Here is a 25,000-nt window from a genome sequence, read left to right as displayed (position 1 = left end):
TAATGTGCATTTTTTCCATATAAGGACATTGTAATCTATTAGCATATCCCAAATTTATCATAAAATATAACTTATAGTTTATTCCAATTAAATTGCTTGCATTTTAACACAGAATAAATGTTATTAATTTGATAAAGTGCTGATAGATTTATATTATTACAGAGCGTTAATTTTTCGGAATTATATAATGGCATAATTATCATTGATTTTTGTGTTTATTATATGCTCTTGTATGATTAACAATGCGAAAGATTCAGGATACCTTCGGGACCCGTCTTGAAACACGGACCAAGGAGTCTAACATATGTGCAAGTTATTGGGATGTAAACCTAATAGCGTAATTAACTTGACTAATAATGGGATTAGTTTTTTAGCTATTTATAGCTAATTAACACAATCCCGGGGCGTTCTATATAGTTATGTATAATGTATATTTATATTATTTATGCCTCTAACTGGAACGTACCTTGAGCATATATGCTGTGACCCGAAAGATGGTGAACTATACTTGATCAGGTTGAAGTCAGGGGAAACCCTGATGGAAGACCGAAACAGTTCTGACGTGCAAATCGATTGTCAGAATTGAGTATAGGGGCGAAAGACCAATCGAACCATCTAGTAGCTGGTTCCTTCCGAAGTTTCCCTCAGGATAGCTGGTGCATTTTAATATTATATAAAATAATCTTATCTGGTAAAGCGAATGATTAGAGGCCTTAGGGTCGAAACGATCTTAACCTATTCTCAAACTTTAAATGGGTAAGAACCTTAACTTTCTTGATATGAAGTTCAAGGTTATGATATAATGTGCCCAGTGGGCCACTTTTGGTAAGCAGAACTGGCGCTGTGGGATGAACCAAACGTAATGTTACGGTGCCCAAATTAACAACTCATGCAGATACCATGAAAGGCGTTGGTTGCTTAAAACAGCAGGACGGTGATCATGGAAGTCGAAATCCGCTAAGGAGTGTGTAACAACTCACCTGCCGAAGCAACTAGCCCTTAAAATGGATGGCGCTTAAGTTGTATACCTATACATTACCGCTAAAGTAGATGATTTATATTACTTGTGATATAAATTTTGAAACTTTAGTGAGTAGGAAGGTACAATGGTATGCGTAGAAGTGTTTGGCGTAAGCCTGCATGGAGCTGCCATTGGTACAGATCTTGGTGGTAGTAGCAAATAATCGAATGAGACCTTGGAGGACTGAAGTGGAGAAGGGTTTCGTGTGAACAGTGGTTGATCACGAGTTAGTCGGTCCTAAGTTCAAGGCGAAAGCCGAAAATTTTCAAGTAAAACAAAAATGCCTAACTATATAAACAAAGCGAATATAATACACTTGAATAATTTTGAACGAAAGGGAATACGGTTCCAATTCCGTAACCTGTTGAGTATCCGTTTGTTATTAAATATGGGCCTCGTGCTCATCCTGGCAACAGGAACGACCATAAAGAAGCCGTCGAGAGATATCGGAAGAGTTTTCTTTTCTGTTTTATAGCCGTACTACCATGGAAGTCTTTCGCAGAGAGATATGGTAGATGGGCTAGAAGAGCATGACATATACTGTTGTGTCGATATTTTCTCCTCGGACCTTGAAAATTTATGGTGGGGACACGCAAACTTCTCAACAGGCCGTACCAATATCCGCAGCTGGTCTCCAAGGTGAAGAGTCTCTAGTCGATAGAATAATGTAGGTAAGGGAAGTCGGCAAATTAGATCCGTAACTTCGGGATAAGGATTGGCTCTGAAGATTGAGATAGTCGGGCTTGATTGGGAAACAATAACATGGTTTATGTGCTCGTTCTGGGTAAATAGAGTTTCTAGCATTTATGTTAGTTACTTGTTCCCCGGATAGTTTAGTTACGTAGCCAATTGTGGAACTTTCTTGCTAAAATTTTTAAGAATACTATTTGGGTTAAACCAATTAGTTCTTATCAATTATAACGATTATCAATTAACAATCAATTCAGAACTGGCACGGACTTGGGGAATCCGACTGTCTAATTAAAACAAAGCATTGTGATGGCCCTAGCGGGTGTTGACACAATGTGATTTCTGCCCAGTGCTCTGAATGTCAAAGTGAAGAAATTCAAGTAAGCGCGGGTCAACGGCGGGAGTAACTATGACTCTCTTAAGGTAGCCAAATGCCTCGTCATCTAATTAGTGACGCGCATGAATGGATTAACGACGGACGTGTTTTCGTTGCGCTCGTGTACAGATTGCGAAGAACTTGGTTTTCCGTGTTTGGAAAGTAATAAAATCGGTGAATTAGTGCTCCGCGAAAGTCGTGTGCTAATTTTCGTGTGTTATAAACAAGCGGTTTGGAAGTAATTAACAATTAATTGTTGGGAATTTTCCACTTAGCACGTGCTGAAGGCGAACTTACGAGTAAGTTTTTCGAGTAAGCTTTTTGATCAGCTGTCACAAAGCTTATTGGTGGGAGTCACTGCTAAGGTTTGTGTCTAGGGAGAGTTTTAGTGCTACCAGACTCTACCGATAGGTGGAGCTCGAGTTCCAGAGCAACTACCTTTTGTCAGCGAGTAAACGAGCATACGGTTGCTGGCGTCGACGGTAGGTGGAGCCACCATCGTATTTATGCCGATGGAGAGCGACAGCAGCGCGAGTGCCTTGAGCGGAAGTAGTGCCTCGATGAAGTCCAGACGAGGCAGGCGCAGAAGCCATCTGGCATCTAAGAGCTCGGCGCCAACGCAGGCGAAATTGGTTGCCCTGGCATCGAATGGAGTGCCAGAACCCGTTGGGGTACTGGAGGAGCCGTTTTCGTCGCTGGAGGACGCCCGGGCGGCTACGGAGAACGCTGCCATTGATGCTGCCCCCCCCCACGCTGCTGCCACCGCTGCTGATCCTACTGCTGCCCCTGCTGCCGACAACGCTGCTGCCTCCGCCGTTTTCACTGCTGCTAAAATTGTTGCCACCACTGCCACTGCCGCCACCGCTGCCGCCCGTGCTGGGCAAGCAGCCATGATGGCAGAGCTGTCGGCCACACAGCGCATGGTGAGAAGCAGCTTCCGCAGACTAGGAGAAGTGGACACGGAAGAGCTCTCATATGCTATCAGCCGCTACGATGAGCTGGTGTTGGCGCTAATGCTCCGGTGCGGAGAGCTGGAGACGCGGCTTGCTATGCCGCCACCGCCGCCGCCGTCGTTGAATCTGTTGAAAAATACGGTCGCCAATGCTCCCCAGATGCAGCAGGTTGCACCCATCGCTGCCCCGCGGACTACCAAGGTCCGCGAGACGTGGTCAGCGGTGGTGAAGTGCGACGACCCTGCGCTATCGGGGAAAGACATAGCGGAAAAGGTGCGAACGATGGTTGCACCCTCTCTCGGAGTCAGAGTACACGAGGTCCGTGAGCTCCGTCGAGGTGGTGGTGCGATCATTCGCACTCCTTCGGTGGGAGAGCTGCAGAAGGTGGTCGCTTCAAAAAGATTCGCCGAGGTTGGCCTAAATGTGGCACGGAATGCGGCCGAGAAGCCGAAGGTCGTCGTATATGACGTCGACACAGCTATCGGCCCTGAGGAGTTTATGAAGGAGCTCCACGAAAACAACTTCGACAGCGAAATGAATCTGGCCCAGTTTAAGAAGTCAGTGCACCTGGTGACCAAGGCGTGGTCGGTAGCTGACGGCGCCACAGTAAATGTGACGCTGGAGGTTGACGACCGGGCGATGGCGAAGCTTGATGTAGGTCGTGTCTACATCAAGTGGTTCTCATTCCGATGCCGGTCACAGGTCCGCACATACGCCTGCCACAGATGTGTGGGTTTCGACCACAAGGTCAGCGAATGCCGGCAGAAGGATAGTGTCTGTCGCCAGTGCGGGCAACAAGGCCACACTGCGGCAAAGTGCCAAAACCCGGTGGACTGCCGGAACTGCCGCCACAGAGGGCAACCCTCGGGGCATTACATGCTCTCGAGCGTTTGCCCGATATACGGGGCGTTGCTGGCGAGGGTGCAAGCTAGACACTAATGTTTAGCTTCATCCAAGCGAACTGTGGCCGAGGCCGAGCTGCGACCATCGAGCTCGGAGTCCGACTCAGGAGATCGGAGTCTATGTTCGCGCTGGTGCAGGAGCCGTATCTCGGCGGGGACGGAATGGATGTGCTGCCTGAAGGAATGAGAATTTTCATCGATCGGCGAGGGAAGGCAGCCATCCTAGTGGATCACCAGGAAGCCATCTGTATGCCAGTGGAGACCCTCACCACAGATTATGGCGTATGTCTGGTCGTGAAAGGGAGTTTTGGCTCAATCTTCCTTTGCGCCGCATACTGCCAGTATGATGCACCTCTGGAACCGTACATCCGGTACATGGATGCGGTCCTGCTGCAGGCCAGCAGAACCCCCGCAATCCTGGGCCTCGACGCGAATGCAGTGTCCCCCATGTGGCTTAGCAAACTCTCTCGTCATGCCGAGGGGCAAGCTAACTACAGACGGGGTGAGCTGCTGTCAGAGTGGATGCTGGAGGCAAGAGTCGCCGCCCTAAACCAGTCAACAGAGGTGTACACGTTCGATAATTACAGAGCTACAAGCGATATCGACGTGACAATCGTCAATGAGGCAGCATCTATGTGGGCCACATATGAGTGGAGAGTGGACGAGTGGGAATTGAGTGACCACAACATCATTACTGTTGTGGCCGAACCAACTACCGCGCGCGCAGTTGAGAGCATAGCTCCTGTGCCGTCCTGGAACTTCTCCAATGCACGTTGGCGATTGTTCAAGGAGGAAATGGTGAGTAGAGCAGCCGAACTTCCGGAAAACTTCTCAGAGTCGCCGTTGGACCAGCAAGTTTCGACCCTGCGCAGTATAGTACATAATGTATGTGATATTGCGCTGGGAAGAAAGTCCATCCGATTGCCCAGCAGGAGAGCACGTTGGTGGACTGCCGACCTCTGTGATGCAAGGCGCGAAGTCCGGAGACTTCGTCGCCTACTTCAAAATGGAAGGCGTCATGATGATGATGCCGCAATAGAGCGTGTATTGGTCGACCTGAGGCGGGCCTCAGCCAACTACAAGAAGCTCATTTGGAGGGCGAAAATGGATGAGTGGAAACGCTTCGTGGGAGATCATGCCGACGACCCATGGGGGCGCGTCTATAAGATTTGCCGAGGCCGCAGGAAGTGCACGGAGATTGGGTGCCTCCGCGTGAATGGCGAGATGATCACCGATTGGGGTGACTGTGCACGAGTGCTCCTCCGCAATTTCTTCCCAGTTGCGGAGTCCGAAGCACCGACTGCCATCGCGGAGGAAGTCCCACCGGCCCTCGAAGTATTCGAGGTTGATGCATGTGTTGCCCGGTTGAAGAGCAGGCGCTCTCCCGGCTTGGACGGCATTAATGGCACTATCTGCAAGGCAGTCTGGCGCGCCATACCCGAGCACCTTGCATCGTTGTTTTCCCGATGCATCCGATTAGGATACTTTCCCGCTGAGTGGAAGTGCCCACGAGTTGTCTCGCTGCTCAAAGGGCCAGATAAGGACAAATGTGAGCCCTCCTCATATAGAGGAATATGCTTGCTACCAGTCTTTGGTAAGGTGCTCGAGGCCATCATGGTGAATCGTGTGAGAGAAGTTCTTCCGGAAGGCTGCAGATGGCAATTTGGATTTCGCCAAGGACGATGTGTGGAGGATGCTTGGAGGCACGTGAAGAGCAGTGTTTGTGCCAGCCCGGCGCAATACGTGCTCGGCACATTCGTGGACTTCAAAGGAGCATTCGACAACGTCGAATGGAGTGCTGCACTCCGCCGACTAGCCGACTTGGGATGCCGGGAGATGGGCTTGTGGCAGAGCTTTTTCTCCGGCCGAAGAGCAGTGATCCGAAGCAGTTCCGGTACTGTGGATGTACCGGTAACTAGAGGCTGCCCGCAGGGGTCAATCAGTGGCCCATTTATCTGGGACATACTGATGGATGTACTGCTTCAGCGTCTCCAGCCGTATTGCCAGCTGAGTGCATACGCGGATGACTTGCTGCTTCTCGTCGAGGGAAATTCCCGAGCTGAGCTAGAGGAAAAAGGTGCAGAGCTGATGTCCATCGTAGAAGCGTGGGGAGCGGAAGTTGGCGTTACCGTCTCGACCAGCAAGACGGTAATAATGCTGCTGAAAGGTGCCTTGAGACGTGCGCCTACGGTGAGGTTTGCTGGAGCGAACCTTCCGTATGTGCGTAGCTGTCGGTACCTTGGCATCACGGTCAGTGAAGGAATGAAATTCCTCACGCACATAGCTTCGCTTCGCCAGCGGATGACCGGAGTCGTTGGAGCATTGGCGCGTGTGCTTCGAGCCGACTGGGGCTTCAGTCCTCGAGCCAGGCGGACCATATATGACGGACTCATGGCACCTTGTGTGCTGTTTGGTGCCCCGGTATGGTATGACACCGCCGAACAGGTAGCCGCCCGGAGACGACTAGCCTCCTGCCAGAGGCTAATCCTGCTTGGATGCCTTTCGGTATGCCGAACAGTGTCCACAGTGGCACTGCAGGTACTTGGCGGAGCTCCCCCGCTTGACTTGGCTGCTAAGTTTTTAGCGGTCAAGTACAAGCTGAAGCGTGGATACCCGCTGGAGGAGAACGACTGGCTATACGGCGAGGACACTACGTGTCTAAGCTGGAAGCAGAGGAAGACTCGCCTAGAGGAGTGCTTGCTGCAGAATTGGCAAAACAGATGGGATGACGACAGCGAACCAGGACGGGTGACGCACAAGTTCATCCCATACGTCACTCTCGCCTATCGAGATCCAAGCTTTGGATTCTCGATGAGGACGTCTTTCCTGCTGACAGGTCACGGGTCGTTTAACGCATTTTTGCAAGGGAGAGCCCTCAGCGATACCACTGCTTGCGCTTGTGGTGATCCATATGAGGACTGGATGCACATATTGTGCGCTTGTCCTCTATATGCAGATTTGCGAAACCTCGATGGACTTGGAGTGCAGCGCCTTGGCGAAAACTGGACCTTCAATAGAATCCTGGAAGATCAGCAGAGGATTCAACGGCTGGCAGCGTTTGCGGACGAGGTGTTCCGTAGGAGGAGGGGTATTTAGCCCAAAACTTCGCCGTGTGGTTAGCGGGCGAGAATACTTCCACAGCCCGCTATTGCTTGTCGTAAGAGGCGACTAATATAGCGACTGGTTCCTCTAACCATGCTTGTCGGAGCAAAAGGAGGAGGCCCACCGAGCCTCTCTTTCGGTACCACGGGTTGTGCTGCTCCAAGACAGCACATTGAGGTAGGCCCCCTGGTGGGAGTATCGTGGTGGCTGTGGTTGATACCCATATCGCGGGTAGAGCCTTCGTGTTCGACGTTTGAGTTACGGTGCTAGTTGCGCAAAACTCGGGTGCTGTGACCCAGAGATCAGTAGAGATTTTAGGTAGATCTCGCTCCTCAGCAAGGGGGAGTGCTTGCCCGGCAAGCAAGTACTCGAATTGCTACCGGGGTGGTCGCTATGTACATAGCTATAGCTTCCAGTCCGGGACGTTTGTCTGGCGTATCCAGACTCATGCACCATGTTGATACATGCACCACTTGTGGGTGTTCAGGGTGTCGTGGTTGTAATCCCTTCAGTGTGGAACACGCCACGTAAAACAAGTTCGGAGAGGTCCGAAAGTCACTGTCCCTATTCCCTGTCAGTGACGCGCATGAATGGATTAACGACGGACGTGTTTTCGTTGCGCTCGTGTACAGATTGCGAAGAACTTGGTTTTCCGTGTTTGGAAAGTAATAAAATCGGTGAATTAGTGCTCCGCGAAAGTCGTGTGCTAATTTTCGTGTGTTATAAACAAGCGGTTTGGAAGTAATTAACAATTAATTGTTGGGAATTTTCCACTTAGCACGTGCTGAAGGCGAACTTACGAGTAAGTTTTTCGAGTAAGCTTTTTGATCAGCTGTCACAAAGCTTATTGGTGGGAGTCACTGCTAAGGTTTGTGTCTAGGGAGAGTTTTAGTGCTACCAGACTCTACCGATAGGTGGAGCTCGAGTTCCAGAGCAACTACCTTTTGTCAGCGAGTAAACGAGCATACGGTTGCTGGCGTCGACGGTAGGTGGAGCCACCATCGTATTTATGCCGATGGAGAGCGACAGCAGCGCGAGTGCCTTGAGCGGAAGTAGTGCCTCGATGAAGTCCAGACGAGGCAGGCGCAGAAGCCATCTGGCATCTAAGAGCTCGGCGCCAACGCAGGCGAAATTGGTTGCCCTGGCATCGAATGGAGTGCCAGAACCCGTTGGGGTACTGGAGGAGCCGTTTTCGTCGCTGGAGGACGCCCGGGCGGCTACGGAGAACGCTGCCATTGATGCTGCCCCCCCCACGCTGCTGCCACCGCTGCTGATCCTACTGCTGCCCCTGCTGCCGACCACACTGCTGCCTCCGCCGTTTTCACTGCTGCTAAAATTGTTGCCACCACTGCCACTGCCGCCACCGCTGCCGCCCGTGCTGGGCAAGCAGCCATGATGGCAGAGCTGTCGGCCACACAGCGCATGGTGAGAAGCAGCTTCCGCAGACTAGGAGAAGTGGACACGGAAGAGCTCTCATATGCTATCAGCCGCTACGATGAGCTGGTGTTGGCGCTAATGCTCCGGTGCGGAGAGCTGGAGACGCGGCTTGCTATGCCGCCACCGCCGCCGCCGTCGTTGAATCTGTTGAAAAATACGGCCGCCAATGCTCCCCAGATGCAGCAGGTTGCACCCATCGCTGCCCCGCGGACTACCAAGGTCCGCGAGACGTGGTCAGCGGTGGTGAAGTGCGACGACCCTGCGCTATCGGGGAAAGACATAGCGGAAAAGGTGCGAACGATGGTTGCACCCTCTCTCGGAGTCAGAGTACACGAGGTCCGTGAGCTCCGTCGAGGTGGTGGTGCGATCATTCGCACTCCTTCGGTGGGAGAGCTGCAGAAGGTGGTCGCTTCAAAAAGATTCGCCGAGGTTGGCCTAAATGTGGCACGGAATGCGGCCGAGAAGCCGAAGGTCGTCGTATATGACGTCGACACAGCTATCGGCCCTGAGGAGTTTATGAAGGAGCTCCACGAAAACAACTTCGACAGCGAAATGAATCTGGCCCAGTTTAAGAAGTCAGTGCACCTGGTGACCAAGGCGTGGTCGGTAGCTGACGGCGCCACAGTAAATGTGACGCTGGAGGTTGACGACCGGGCGATGGCGAAGCTTGATGTAGGTCGTGTCTACATCAAGTGGTTCTCATTCCGATGCCGGTCACAGGTCCGCACATACGCCTGCCACAGATGTGTGGGTTTCGACCACAAGGTCAGCGAATGCCGGCAGAAGGATAGTGTCTGTCGCCAGTGCGGGCAACAAGGCCACACTGCGGCAAAGTGCCAAAACCCGGTGGACTGCCGGAACTGCCGCCACAGAGGGCAACCCTCGGGGCATTACATGCTCTCGAGCGTTTGCCCGATATACGGGGCGTTGCTGGCGAGGGTGCAAGCTAGACACTAATGTTTAGCTTCATCCAAGCGAACTGTGGCCGAGGCCGAGCTGCGACCATCGAGCTCGGAGTCCGACTCAGGAGATCGGAGTCTATGTTCGCGCTGGTGCAGGAGCCGTATCTCGACGGGGACGGAATGGATGTGCTGCCTGAAGGAATGAGAATTTTCATCGATCGGCGAGGGAAGGCAGCCATCCTAGTGGATCACCAGGAAGCCATCTGTATGCCAGTGGAGACCCTCACCACAGATTATGGCGTATGTCTGGTCGTGAAAGGGAGTTTTGGCTCAATCTTCCTTTGCGCCGCATACTGCCAGTATGATGCACCTCTGGAACCGTACATCCGGTACATGGATGCGGTCCTGCTGCAGGCCAGCAGAACCCCCGCAATCCTGGGCCTCGACGCGAATGCAGTGTCCCCCATGTGGCTTAGCAAACTCTCTCGTCATGCCGAGGGGCAAGCTAACTACAGACGGGGTGAGCTGCTGTCAGAGTGGATGCTGGAGGCAAGAGTCGCCGCCCTAAACCAGTCAACAGAGGTGTACACGTTCGATAATTACAGAGCTACAAGCGATATCGACGTGACAATCGTCAATGAGGCAGCATCTATGTGGGCCACATATGAGTGGAGAGTGGACGAGTGGGAATTGAGTGACCACAACATCATTACTGTTGTGGCCGAACCAACTACCGCGCGCGCAGTTGAGAGCATAGCTCCTGTGCCGTCCTGGAACTTCTCCAATGCACGTTGGCGATTGTTCAAGGAGGAAATGGTGAGTAGAGCAGCCGAACTTCCGGAAAACTTCTCAGAGTCGCCGTTGGACCAGCAAGTTTCGACCCTGCGCAGTATAGTACATAATGTATGTGATATTGCGCTGGGAAGAAAGTCCATCCGATTGCCCAGCAGGAGAGCACGTTGGTGGACTGCCGACCTCTGTGATGCAAGGCGCGAAGTCCGGAGACTTCGTCGCCTACTTCAAAATGGAAGGCGTCATGATGATGATGCCGCAATAGAGCGTGTATTGGTCGACCTGAGGCGGGCCTCAGCCAACTACAAGAAGCTCATTTGGAGGGCGAAAATGGATGAGTGGAAACGCTTCGTGGGAGATCATGCCGACGACCCATGGGGGCGCGTCTATAAGATTTGCCGAGGCCGCAGGAAGTGCACGGAGATTGGGTGCCTCCGCGTGAATGGCGAGATGATCACCGATTGGGGTGACTGTGCACGAGTGCTCCTCCGCAATTTCTTCCCAGTTGCGGAGTCCGAAGCACCGACTGCCATCGCGGAGGAAGTCCCACCGGCCCTCGAAGTATTCGAGGTTGATGCATGTGTTGCCCGGTTGAAGAGCAGGCGCTCTCCCGGCTTGGACGGCATTAATGGCACTATCTGCAAGGCAGTCTGGCGCGCCATACCCGAGCACCTTGCATCGTTGTTTTCCCGATGCATCCGATTAGGATACTTTCCCGCTGAGTGGAAGTGCCCACGAGTTGTCTCGCTGCTCAAAGGGCCAGATAAGGACAAATGTGAGCCCTCCTCATATAGAGGAATATGCTTGCTACCAGTCTTTGGTAAGGTGCTCGAGGCCATCATGGTGAATCGTGTGAGAGAAGTTCTTCCGGAAGGCTGCAGATGGCAATTTGGATTTCGCCAAGGACGATGTGTGGAGGATGCTTGGAGGCACGTGAAGAGCAGTGTTTGTGCCAGCCCGGCGCAATACGTGCTCGGCACATTCGTGGACTTCAAAGGAGCATTCGACAACGTCGAATGGAGTGCTGCACTCCGCCGACTAGCCGACTTGGGATGCCGGGAGATGGGCTTGTGGCAGAGCTTTTTCTCCGGCCGAAGAGCAGTGATCCGAAGCAGTTCCGGTACTGTGGATGTACCGGTAACTAGAGGCTGCCCGCAGGGGTCAATCAGTGGCCCATTTATCTGGGACATACTGATGGATGTACTGCTTCAGCGTCTCCAGCCGTATTGCCAGCTGAGTGCATACGCGGATGACTTGCTGCTTCTCGTCGAGGGAAATTCCCGAGCTGAGCTAGAGGAAAAAGGTGCAGAGCTGATGTCCATCGTAGAAGCGTGGGGAGCGGAAGTTGGCGTTACCGTCTCGACCAGCAAGACGGTAATAATGCTGCTGAAAGGTGCCTTGAGACGTGCGCCTACGGTGAGGTTTGCTGGAGCGAACCTTCCGTATGTGCGTAGCTGTCGGTACCTTGGCATCACGGTCAGTGAAGGAATGAAATTCCTCACGCACATAGCTTCGCTTCGCCAGCGGATGACCGGAGTCGTTGGAGCATTGGCGCGTGTGCTTCGAGCCGACTGGGGCTTCAGTCCTCGAGCCAGGCGGACCATATATGACGGACTCATGGCACCTTGTGTGCTGTTTGGTGCCCCGGTATGGTATGACACCGCCGAACAGGTAGCCGCCCGGAGACGACTAGCCTCCTGCCAGAGGCTAATCCTGCTTGGATGCCTTTCGGTATGCCGAACAGTGTCCACAGTGGCACTGCAGGTACTTGGCGGAGCTCCCCCGCTTGACTTGGCTGCTAAGTTTTTAGCGGTCAAGTACAAGCTGAAGCGTGGATACCCGCTGGAGGAGAACGACTGGCTATACGGCGAGGACACTACGTGTCTAAGCTGGAAGCAGAGGAAGACTCGCCTAGAGGAGTGCTTGCTGCAGAATTGGCAAAACAGATGGGATGACGACAGCGAACCAGGACGGGTGACGCACAAGTTCATCCCATACGTCACTCTCGCCTATCGAGATCCAAGCTTTGGATTCTCGATGAGGACGTCTTTCCTGCTGACAGGTCACGGGTCGTTTAACGCATTTTTGCAAGGGAGAGCCCTCAGCGATACCACTGCTTGCGCTTGTGGTGATCCATATGAGGACTGGATGCACATATTGTGCGCTTGTCCTCTATATGCAGATTTGCGAAACCTCGATGGACTTGGAGTGCAGCGCCTTGGCGAAAACTGGACCTTCAATAGAATCCTGGAAGATCAGCAGAGGATTCAACGGCTGGCAGCGTTTGCGGACGAGGTGTTCCGTAGGAGGAGGGGTATTTAGCCCAAAACTTCGCCGTGTGGTTAGCGGGCGAGAATACTTCCACAGCCCGCTATTGCTTGTCGTAAGAGGCGACTAATATAGCGACTGGTTCCTCTAACCATGCTTGTCGGAGCAAAAGGAGGAGGCCCACCGAGCCTCTCTTTCGGTACCACGGGTTGTGCTGCTCCAAGACAGCACATTGAGGTAGGCCCCCTGGTGGGAGTATCGTGGTGGCTGTGGTTGATACCCATATCGCGGGTAGAGCCTTCGTGTTCGACGTTTGAGTTACGGTGCTAGTTGCGCAAAACTCGGGTGCTGTGACCCAGAGATCAGTAGAGATTTTAGGTAGATCTCGCTCCTCAGCAAGGGGGAGTGCTTGCCCGGCAAGCAAGTACTCGAATTGCTACCGGGGTGGTCGCTATGTACATAGCTATAGCTTCCAGTCCGGGACGTTTGTCTGGCGTATCCAGACTCATGCACCATGTTGATACATGCACCACTTGTGGGTGTTCAGGGTGTCGTGGTTGTAATCCCTTCAGTGTGGAACACGCCACGTAAAACAAGTTCGGAGAGGTCCGAAAGTCACTGTCCCTATCTACTATCTAGCGAAACCACAGCCAAGGGAACGGGCTTGGAATAATTAGCGGGGAAAGAAGACCCTTTTGAGCTTGACTCTAATCTGGCAGTGTAAGGAGACATAAGAGGTGTAGAATAAGTGGGAGATATTAGACCTCGGTTTGGTATCGTCAATGAAATACCACTACTCTTATTGTTTCCTTACTTACTTGATTAAATGGAACGTGTATCATTTCCTAGCCATTATACGGATATATTTATTATATCTTATGGTATTGGGTTTTGATGCAAGCTTCTTGATCAAAGTATCACGAGTTTGTTATATAATCGCAAACAAATTCTTTAATAAAACGATGCATTTATGTATTTTTGATTTGAAAATTTGGTATAACTCCAATTACTCAGGTATGATCCAATTCAAGGACATTGCCAGGTAGGGAGTTTGACTGGGGCGGTACATCTCTCAAATAATAACGGAGGTGTCCCAAGGCCAGCTCAGTGCGGACAGAAACCACACATAGAGCAAAAGGGCAAATGCTGACTTGATCTCGGTGTTCAGTACACACAGGGACAGCAAAAGCTCGGCCTATCGATCCTTTTGGTTTAAAGAGTTTTTAACAAGAGGTGTCAGAAAAGTTACCATAGGGATAACTGGCTTGTGGCGGCCAAGCGTTCATAGCGACGTCGCTTTTTGATCCTTCGATGTCGGCTCTTCCTATCATTGTGAAGCAAAATTCACCAAGCGTTGGATTGTTCACCCATGCAAGGGAACGTGAGCTGGGTTTAGACCGTCGTGAGACAGGTTAGTTTTACCCTACTAATGACAAAACGTTGTTGCGACAGCATTCCTGCGTAGTACGAGAGGAACCGCAGGTACGGACCAATGGCACAATACTTGTTCGAGCGAACAGTGGTATGACGCTACGTCCGTTGGATTATGCCTGAACGCCTCTAAGGTCGTATCCGTGCTGGACTGCAATGATAAATAAGGGGCAATTTGCATTGTATGGCTTCTAAACCATTTAAAGTTTATAATTTATTTTATAAACGACAATGGATGTGATGCCAATGTAATTTGTAACATAGTAAATTAGGAGGATCTTCGATCACCTGATGCCGCGCTAGTTACATATAAAAGCATTATTTAATACAATGACAAAGCCTAGAATCAATTGTAAACGACTTTTGTAACAGGCAAGGTGTTGTAAGTGGTTGAGCAGCTGCCATACTGCGATCCACTGAAGCTTATCCTTTGCTTGATGATTCGATAAATAAATGATTTTTTCCTGTAGCCAAACACCTCGTCATCAATTTAGTGACGCATATGATATTGTCCCTATCATATAATTAATATAAAGACTTTAATGGATTGTGTCAAGTTGCCAAACACCTCGTCATCAATTTAGTGACGCATATGATATTGTCCCTATCATATAATTAATATAAAGACTTTAATGAATTGTGTCAAGTTGCCAAACACCTCGTCATCAATTTAGTGACGCATATGATATTGTCCCTATCATATAATTTTTGATATAAAGACTTTAAAGAATTGTATCAAGTTGCCAAACACCTCGTCATCAATTTAGTGACGCATATGATATTGTCCCTATCATATAATTAATATACAGACTTTAATGAATTGTGTCAAGTTGCCAAACACCTCGTCATCAATTTAGTGACGCATATGATATTGTCCTTATCATATAATTTTTGATATAAAGACTTTAAAGAATTGAATCAAGTTGCCAAACACCTCGTCATCAATTTAGTGACGCATATGATATTGTCCCTATCATATAATTAATATAAAGACTTTAATGGATTGTGTCAAGTTGCCAAACACCTCGTCATCAATTTAGTGACGCATATGATATTGTCCCTATCATATAATTAATATAAAGACTTTAATGAATTGTGTCAAGTTGCCAAACACCTCGTCATCAATTTAGTGACGCATATGATATTGTCCTTATCATATAATTTTTGATATAAAGACTTTAAAGAATTGTATCAAGTTGCCAAACACCTCGTCATCAATTTAGTGACGCATATGATATTGTCCCTATCATATAATTAATATAAAGACTTTAATGGATTGTGTCAAGTTGCCAAACACCTCGTCATCAATTTAGTGACGCATATGATATTGTCCTTATCATATAATTTTTGATATAAAGACTTTAAAGAATTGTATCAAGTTGCCAAACACCTCGTCATCAATTTAGTGACGCATATGATATTGTCCCTATCATATAATTAATATACAGACTTTAATGAATTGTGTCAAGTTGCCAAACACCTCGTCATCAATTTAGTGACGCATATGATATTGTCCCTATCATATAATTTTTGATATATAGACTTTAAAGAATTGTATCAAGTTGCCAAACACCTCGTCATCAATTTAGTGACGCATATGATATTGTCCCTATCATATAATTAATATAAAGACTTTAATGGATTGTGTCAAGTTGCCAAACACCTCGTCATCAATTTAGTGACGCATATGATATTGTCCTTATTATATAATTTTTGATATAAAGACTTTAAAGAATTGTATCAAGTTGCCAAACACCTCGTCATCAATTTAGTGACGCATATGATATTGTCCCTATCATATAATTAATATACAGACTCTAATGAATTGTGTCAAGTTGCCAAACACCTCGTCATCAATTTAGTGACGCATATGATATTGTCCCTATCATATAATTTTTGATATAAAGACTTTAAAGAATTGTATCAAGTTGCCAAACACCTCGTCATCAATTTAGTGACGCATATGATATTGTCCCTTTCATATAATTAATATAAAGACTTTAATGGATTGTGTCAAGTTGCCAAACACCTCGTCATCAACTACTATATTATGGTTGCGCCGACCTCTCATATTGTATTCTCTTATGTGTTCATAGGATTTTGACAATTATACGAGTAAATTAAATAATATACATATGAAAATGATTAATTATTATATGTATAAGGGAAAAAATGATGAAATATTCCCATATTATCTTAGTATTATAGAGGAAAGACCGTTGCCGACCTCTGATATTGTTCAAACTTATGTATTTATATGATTTTGGCAATTATATGAGTAAATTAAAAATATACATATGAAAATGGTTAATTATTATATGTATATGGGAAAAAATGCTAAGATATTCCCATATTCTCTTAGTATTATAGAGAAAAGCCATTTAAGTGAGAGGGTATAGTAGTGTAAACGACCGGAATTACGACAGAGGGTTCAAAAACTACTATAGGTAGGCAGTGGTTGCCGACCTCTCATATTGTTCAAAACTTATGTATTCATATGATTTTGGCAATTGTATGAGTAAATTAAATAATATACATATGAAAATGATTAATTATTATATGTATAAGGGAAAAAATGCTGAAATATTCCCACATTCTCTTAGTATTATAGAGAAAATCCATTATAGTGAGAGGGTATAGTAGTGTAAACGACCGGAATTACGACAGAGGGTTCAAAAACTACTATAGGTAGGCAGTGGTTGCCGACCTCTCATATTGTTCAAAACTTATGTATTCATATGATTTTGGCAATTATATGATTAAATTAAATAATATACATATGAAAATGGTTAATTATTATATGTATATGGGAAAAAATGCAGAGATATTCCCATATTCTCTTAGTATTATAGAGAAAAGCCATTTAAGTGAGAGGGTATAGTAGTGTAAACGACCGGAATTACGACAGAGGGTTCAAAAACTACTATAGGTAGGCAGTGGTTGCCGACCTCTCATATTGTTCAAAACTTATGTATTCATATGATTTTGGCAATTGTATGAGTAAATTAAATAATATACATACGAAAATGATTAATTATTATATGTATATGGGAAAAAATGCAGAGATATTCCCATATTCTCTTAGTATTATAGAGAAAAGCCATTTAAGTGAGAGGGTATAGTAGTGTAAACCACCGGAATTACGACAGAGGGTTCAAAAACTACTATAGGTAGGCAGTGGTTGCCGACCTCTCATATTGTTCAAAACTTATGTATTCATATGATTTTGGCAATTGTATGAGTAAATTAAATAATATACATATGAAAATGATTAATTATTATATGTATAAGGGAAAAAATGCTGAAATATTCCCACATTCTCTTAGTATTATAGAGAAAATCCATTATAGTGAGAGGGTATAGTAGTGTAAACGACCGGAATTACGACAGAGGGTTCAAAAACTACTATAGGTAGGCAGTGGTTGCCGACCTCTCATATTGTTCAAAACTTATGTATTCATATGATTTTGGCAATTATATGATTAAATTAAATAATATACATATGAAAATGGTTAATTATTATATGTATATGGGAAAAAATGCTGAGATATTCCCATATTCTCTTAGTATTATAGAGAAAAGCCATTTAAGTGAGAGGGTATAGTAGTGTAAACGACCGGAATTACGACAGAGGGTTCAAAAACTACTATAGGTAGGCAGTGGTTGCCGACCTCTCATATTGTTCAAAACTTATGTATTCATATGATTTTGGCAATTGTATGAGTAAATTAAATAATATACATATGAAAATGATTAATTATTATATGTATAAGGGAAAAAATGCTGAAATATTCCCACATTCTCTTAGTATTATAGAGAAAATCCATTATAGTGAGAGGGTATAGTAGTGTAAACGACCGGAATTACGACAGAGGGTTCAAAAACTACTATAGGTAGGCAGTGGTTGCCGACCTCTCATATTGTTCAAAACTTATGTATTCATATGATTTTGGCAATTATATGATTAAATTAAATAATATACATATGAAAATGGTTAATTATTATATGTATATGGGAAAAAATGCTGAGATATTCCCATATTCTCTTAGTATTATAGAGAAAAGCCATTATAGTGAGAGGGTATAGTAGTGTAAACGACCGGAATTACGACAGAGGGTTCAAAAACTACTATAGGTAGGCAGTGGTTGCCGACCTCTCATATTGTTCAAAACTTATGTATTCATATGAATTTGGCAATTATATGAGTAAATTAAATAATAAACATATAAAAATTAATATTTATTATATGTATAAAAAAAAAAATAATCATATTATATATGAATAATGGAAAAAAAATGAAATGTTCCTATAATCTCTTAATATATAAGAGAATAGACCGTATGTTGGATGGCAAACGGAATTGAAAATACCCGCTTTGAGGACAGCGGGTTCAAAAACTACTATAGGTAGGCAGTGGTTGCCGACCTCCCGCATTATTCGAAATATTTATTTCGGATTATGTTTATATTGGTTACATAAAATAAAGTATATTATTATCCGTACAAATTTGTTTCTCAGTTCTATAGAACACGGGACTTGGCTCCGCGGATAATAGGAATATACGCTTTTTAGATAATATCGTTGAAACAAAAGTCAAGTTTCTATTATATATAGAATAACAAATCGTTTCCATATATTATCGTTAATTTTTGGAGGCAGGCAAATATTAATTTATTACCTGCCGTATAGTTGGATTATTATATCGTTACGGTATAATACAAATATGGATTCTTATGAAAGAAATATAAAATTATATATTAAATGTGGAAATATTATCATATGCGCTTGGTTTTATGTTATATATTACCAGAGAGATATATGAAAAGAGATAAATTTTAAATTTATCTTCAAAATGCAAATGATTTAACTTAATATTTATATTGGTTAAACAAAAATTGTACATGTGTGGATACAATAATTATGTATGTTGGAAATAAAATGATATTTTATAATGAAATATGTATATATAAAAAGATAAAATTATAGAAACATATATATTACAATAATTATATGAAATTCTTGTTATATTGGTAAAACAAGTATAAATTAAAAATGAAAATATGGATTACGAATGCTATATAAAAATGGCCGTAATCGAATAGATTTTTTACTTATATTTATATATTTAAAATTTTACCCAAAGGCGAAATATTGAATTTTATTCAATATAATAAAAATCATGGAATTATATAAAGTGAAAAATCTATATATCTATTATATTGCTTATTTCGATTCAAAAAATATGAATGGAATATGAAGGAAAAACATTATTCTGGTTGATCCTGCCAGTAGTTATATGCTTGTCTCAAAGATTAAGCCATGCATGTCTAAGTACACACGAATTAAAAGTGAAACCGCAAAAGGCTCATTATATCAGTTATGGTTCCTTAGATCGTTAACAGTTACTTGGATAACTGTGGTAATTCTAGAGCTAATACATGCAATTAAAACATGAACCTTATGGGACATGTGCTTTTATTAGGCTAAAACCAAGCGATCGCAAGATCGTTATATTGGTTGAACTCTAGATAACATGCAGATCGTATGGTCTTGTACCGACGACAGATCTTTCAAATGTCTGCCCTATCAACTTTTGATGGTAGTATCTAGGACTACCATGGTTGCAACGGGTAACGGGGAATCAGGGTTCGATTCCGGAGAGGGAGCCTGAGAAACGGCTACCACATCTAAGGAAGGCAGCAGGCGCGTAAATTACCCACTCCCAGCTCGGGGAGGTAGTGACGAAAAATAACAATACAGGACTCATATCCGAGGCCCTGTAATTGGAATGAGTACACTTTAAATCCTTTAACAAGGACCAATTGGAGGGCAAGTCTGGTGCCAGCAGCCGCGGTAATTCCAGCTCCAATAGCGTATATTAAAGTTGTTGCGGTTAAAACGTTCGTAGTTGAACTTGTGCTTCATACGGGTAGTACAACTTACAATTGTGGTTAGTACTATACCTTTATGTATGTAAGCGTATTACCGGTGGAGTTCTTATATGTGATTAAATACTTGTATTTTTTCATATGTTCCTCCTATTTAAAAACCTGCACTAGTGCTCTTAAACGAGTGTTATTGTGGGCCGGTACTATTACTTTGAACAAATTAGAGTGCTTAAAGCAGGCTTCAAATGCCTGAATATTCTGTGCATGGGATAATGAAATAAGACCTCTGTTCTGCTTTCATTGGTTTTCAGATCAAGAGGTAATGATTAATAGAAGCAGTTTGGGGGCATTAGTATTACGACGCGAGAGGTGAAATTCTTGGACCGTCGTAAGACTAACTTAAGCGAAAGCATTTGCCAAAGATGTTTTCATTAATCAAGAACGAAAGTTAGAGGTTCGAAGGCGATCAGATACCGCCCTAGTTCTAACCATAAACGATGCCAGCTAGCAATTGGGTGTAGCTACTTTTATGGCTCTCTCAGTCGCTTCCCGGGAAACCAAAGCTTTTGGGCTCCGGGGGAAGTATGGTTGCAAAGCTGAAACTTAAAGGAATTGACGGAAGGGCACCACCAGGAGTGGAGCCTGCGGCTTAATTTGACTCAACACGGGAAAACTTACCAGGTCCGAACATAAGTGTGTAAGACAGATTGATAGCTCTTTCTCGAATCTATGGGTGGTGGTGCATGGCCGTTCTTAGTTCGTGGAGTGATTTGTCTGGTTAATTCCGATAACGAACGAGACTCAAATATATTAAATAGATATCTTCAGGATTATGGTGCTGAAGCTTATGTAGCCTTCATTCATGGTGGCAGTAAAATGTTTATTGTGTTTGAATGTGTTTATGTAAGTGGAGCCGTACCTGTTGGTTTGTCCCATTATAAGGACACTAGCTTCTTAAATGGACAAATTGCGTCTAGCAATAATGAGATTGAGCAATAACAGGTCTGTGATGCCCTTAGATGTCCTGGGCTGCACGCGCGCTACAATGAAAGTATCAACGTGTATTTCCTAGACCGAGAGGTCCGGGTAAACCGCTGAACCACTTTCATGCTTGGGATTGTGAACTGAAACTGTTCACATGAACTTGGAATTCCCAGTAAGTGTGAGTCATTAACTCGCATTGATTACGTCCCTGCCCTTTGTACACACCGCCGTCGCTACTACCGATTGAATTATTTAGTGAGGTCTCCGGACGTGATCACTGTGACGCCTTGCGTGTTACGGTTGTTTCGCAAAAGTTGACCGAACTTGATTATTTAGAGGAAGTAAAAGTCGTAACAAGGTTTCCGTAGGTGAACCTGCGGAAGGATCATTATTGTATAATATCCTTATCGTTAATAAATATTTGTTATAATACAAATAAATACAATTTACCAAAATAAAAATATTACAAAATGATTCCACGGAATCAAAAGTTAAAGTCAAAATAAATGAAGATGGCTTTTATTTTATATGTGGGGCTTGGCAACCTCATAAAAAGACTTTAACATTATTAATGTTGCTGTGCGTATTTGTGGCAGTACTTACTACAACAACGGCGTTTCCTATAAAAACAAATTCTCGAAAATGGAAATCGAAGAAACTAAACTAAATTCGAAAGTAGAAGTCGAATTAAAATAAAAATAATTTTGAATGTGTGGTAATCAAAATAAGTGTGTGTGTATATGGACCATAATATACACGCGTTGCGAATATGTATGTTCATCTATGTTATGAGCATACGTTGGCTAATGCAACAACCTAAAATATACAATGTTTGTACCTGTCATCCATCAGGTTAATGTTTATATAAATTTTGCAGTATGTGTCACCCAAAATAGCAAACCATAACCAGATTATTATGATACATAATGCTATATGAAACTAAGACATTTCGCAACATTTATTTAGGGTATAAAAATAAATTTATTGAAGGAATTGATATATGCCAGTAAAATGGTGTATTTTTAATTTCTTTCAATAAAAACAATATTGACATTATATAAAATTGAATTATAAAACTCTAAGCGGTGGATCACTCGGCTCATGGGTCGATGAAGAACGCAGCAAACTGTGCGTCATCGTGTGAACTGCAGACACATGAACATCGACATTTGAACGCATATCGCAGTCCATGCTGTTATGTACTTAATTAATTTATAGTGCTGCTTGGACTACATATGGTTGAGGGTTGTAAGACTATGCTAATTAAGTTGTTTATAAATTTTTTATAAGCATATGTATATTATTGGATTAAATAATGATTTATTCATAATATTAAAAAGAAATGAAAAACATTATCTCACATTTGAATGTGAAAAACGAAGAGAAATATTTTCTTTTTCAATCAAATAATACTGAGAAATGTCTAGCATAAAAAATTGAAATATTTTTCATCTAGAATTGTCTCTTATTAATATTCGGAAAAAGAAAAATCTTGGTTTTGTTATTATTCTTCGTTGGTTCGTTAAATGGATAAAATGACTTTGCTTACAAGAACTATTGGAACTATTTATAACGAATTTAATTGATTGTTTTATCATTTATATATAAAGAATTTATGGCAAAATATAGTTATTATACAACCTCAACTCATATGGGACTACCCCCTGAATTTAAGCATATTAATTAGGGAGGAAAAGAAACTAACAAGGATTTCTTAGTAGCGGCGAGCGAAAAGAAAACAGTTCAGCACTAAGTCACTTTGTCTATATGGCAAATGTGAGATGCAGTGTATGGAGCGTCAATATTCTAGTATGAGAATTAATGATTTAAGTCCTTCTTAAATGAGGCCATTTACCCATAGAGGGTGCCAGGCCCGTATAACGTTAATGATTGCTAGATGATGTTTCCAAAGAGTCGTGTTGCTTGATAGTGCAGCACTAAGTGGGTGGTAAACTCCATCTAAAACTAAATATAACCATGAGACCGATAGTAAACAAGTACCGTGAGGGAAAGTTGAAAGAACTCTGAATAGAGAGTTAAACAGTACGTGAAACTGCTTAGAGGTTAAGCCCGATGAACCTGAATATCCGTTATGGAAAATTCATCATTAAATTGTAATATTTAAATAATATTATTAAGAATAATGTGCATTTTTTCCATATAAGGACATTGTAATCTATTAGCATATCCCAAATTTATCATAAAATATAACTTATAGTTATTCCAATTAAATTGCTTGCATTTTAACACAGAATAAATGTTATTAATTGATAAAGTGCTGATAGATTATATTATTACAGAGCGTTAATTTTTCGGAATTATATAATGGCATAATTATCATTGATTTTTGTGTTTATTATATGCTCTTGTATGATTAACAATGCGAAAGATTCAGGATACCTTCGGGACCCGTCTTGAAACACGGACCAAGGAGTCTAACATATGTGCAAGTTATTGGGATGTAAACCTAATAGCGTAATTAACTTGACTAATAATGGGATTAGTTTTTTAGCTATTTATAGCTAATTAACACAATCCCGGGGCGTTCTATATAGTTATGTATAATGTATATTTATATTATTTATGCCTCTAACTGGAACGTACCTTGAGCATATATGCTGTGACCCGAAAGATGGTGAACTATACTTGATCAGGTTGAAGTCAGGGGAACCCTGATGGAAGACCGAAACAGTTCTGACGTGCAAATCGATTGTCAGAATTGAGTATAGGGGCGAAAGACCAATCGAACCATCTAGTAGCTGGTTCCTTCCGAAGTTTCCCTCAGGATAGCTGGTGCATTTTAATATTATATAAAATAATCTTATCTGGTAAAGCGAATGATTAGAGGCCTTAGGGTCGAAACGATCTTAACCTATTCTCAAACTTTAAATGGGTAAGAACCTTAACTTTCTTGATATGAAGTTCAAGGTTATGATATAATGTGCCCAGTGGGCCACTTTTGGTAAGCAGAACTGGCGCTGTGGGATGAACCAAACGTAATGTTACGGTGCCCAAATTAACAACTCATGCAGATACCATGAAAGGCGTTGGTTGCTTAAAACAGCAGGACGGTGATCATGGAAGTCGAAATCCGCTAAGGAGTGTGTAACAACTCACCTGCCGAAGCAACTAGCCCTTAAAATGGATGGCGCTTAAGTTGTATACCTATACATTACCGCTAAAGTAGATGATTTATATTACTTGTGATATAAATTTTGAAACTTTAGTGAGTAGGAAGGTACAATGGTATGCGTAGAAGTGTTTGGCGTAAGCCTGCATGGAGCTGCCATTGGTACAGATCTTGGTGGTAGTAGCAAATAATCGAATGAGACCTTGGAGGACTGAAGTGGAGAAGGGTTTCGTGTGAACAGTGGTTGATCACGAGTTAGTCGGTCCTAAGTTCAAGGCGAAAGCCGAAAATTTTCAAGTAAAACAAAAATGCCTAACTATATAAACAAAGCGAATATAATACACTTGAATAATTTTGAACGAAAGGGAATACGGTTCCAATTCCGTAACCTGTTGAGTATCCGTTTGTTATTAAATATGGGCCTCGTGCTCATCCTGGCAACAGGAACGACCATAAAGAAGCCGTCGAGAGATATCGGAAGAGTTTTCTTTTCTGTTTTATAGCCGTACTACCATGGAAGTCTTTCGCAGAGAGATATGGTAGATGGGCTAGAAGAGCATGACATATACTGTTGTGTCGATATTTTCTCCTCGGACCTTGAAAATTTATGGTGGGGACACGCAAACTTCTCAACAGGCCGTACCAATATCCGCAGCTGGTCTCCAAGGTGAAGAGTCTCTAGTCGATAGAATAATGTAGGTAAGGGAAGTCGGCAAATTAGATCCGTAACTTCGGGATAAGGATTGGCTCTGAAGATTGAGATAGTCGGGCTTGATTGGGAAACAATAACATGGTTTATGTGCTCGTTCTGGGTAAATAGAGTTTCTAGCATTTATGTTAGTTACTTGTTCCCGGATAGTTTAGTTACGTAGCCAATTGTGGAACTTTCTTGCTAAAATTTTTAAGAATACTATTTGGGTTAAACCAATTAGTTCTTATCAATTATAACGATTATCAATTAACAATCAATTCAGAACTGGCACGGACTTGGGGAATCCGACTGTCTAATTAAAACAAAGCATTGTGATGGCCCTAGCGGGTGTTGACACAATGTGATTTCTGCCCGTGCTCTGAATGTCAAAGTGAAGAATTCAAGTAAGCGCGGGTCAACGGCGGGAGTATAT

General features: G+C 44.0%; 1 non-coding gene and 3 pseudogenes across 1 annotated transcript; all 4 read left to right on the top strand.

The window, feature by feature from the left end:
- The window catches only part of LOC116803338, a 2,748-nt pseudogene extending 508 nt beyond the window's left edge, over nucleotides 1-2,240 (top strand).
- Nucleotides 2,241-19,143: 16,903 nt separating this feature from the next.
- Nucleotides 19,144-21,137, top strand: LOC116803343. Its single transcript, XR_004363568.1, has one exon. It is a non-coding gene; the product is annotated as a small subunit ribosomal RNA (ribosomal RNA).
- Nucleotides 21,138-21,820: 683 nt separating this feature from the next.
- On the top strand, nucleotides 21,821-21,995 carry LOC116803341 (annotated as a pseudogene).
- Nucleotides 21,996-22,383: 388 nt separating this feature from the next.
- LOC116803339 lies at nucleotides 22,384-25,000 on the top strand (annotated as a pseudogene; the record flags this gene model as incomplete).

The sequence above is a fragment of the Drosophila sechellia genome, unplaced genomic scaffold, assembly GCF_004382195.2.
Source record: "Drosophila sechellia strain sech25 unplaced genomic scaffold, ASM438219v1 U_53, whole genome shotgun sequence".
Taxonomy (NCBI): Eukaryota; Metazoa; Arthropoda; class Insecta; order Diptera; family Drosophilidae; genus Drosophila; species Drosophila sechellia.
Note: the sequence above shows the minus strand (reverse complement) of the source record. Positions and strands in the feature narration are given on the sequence as shown.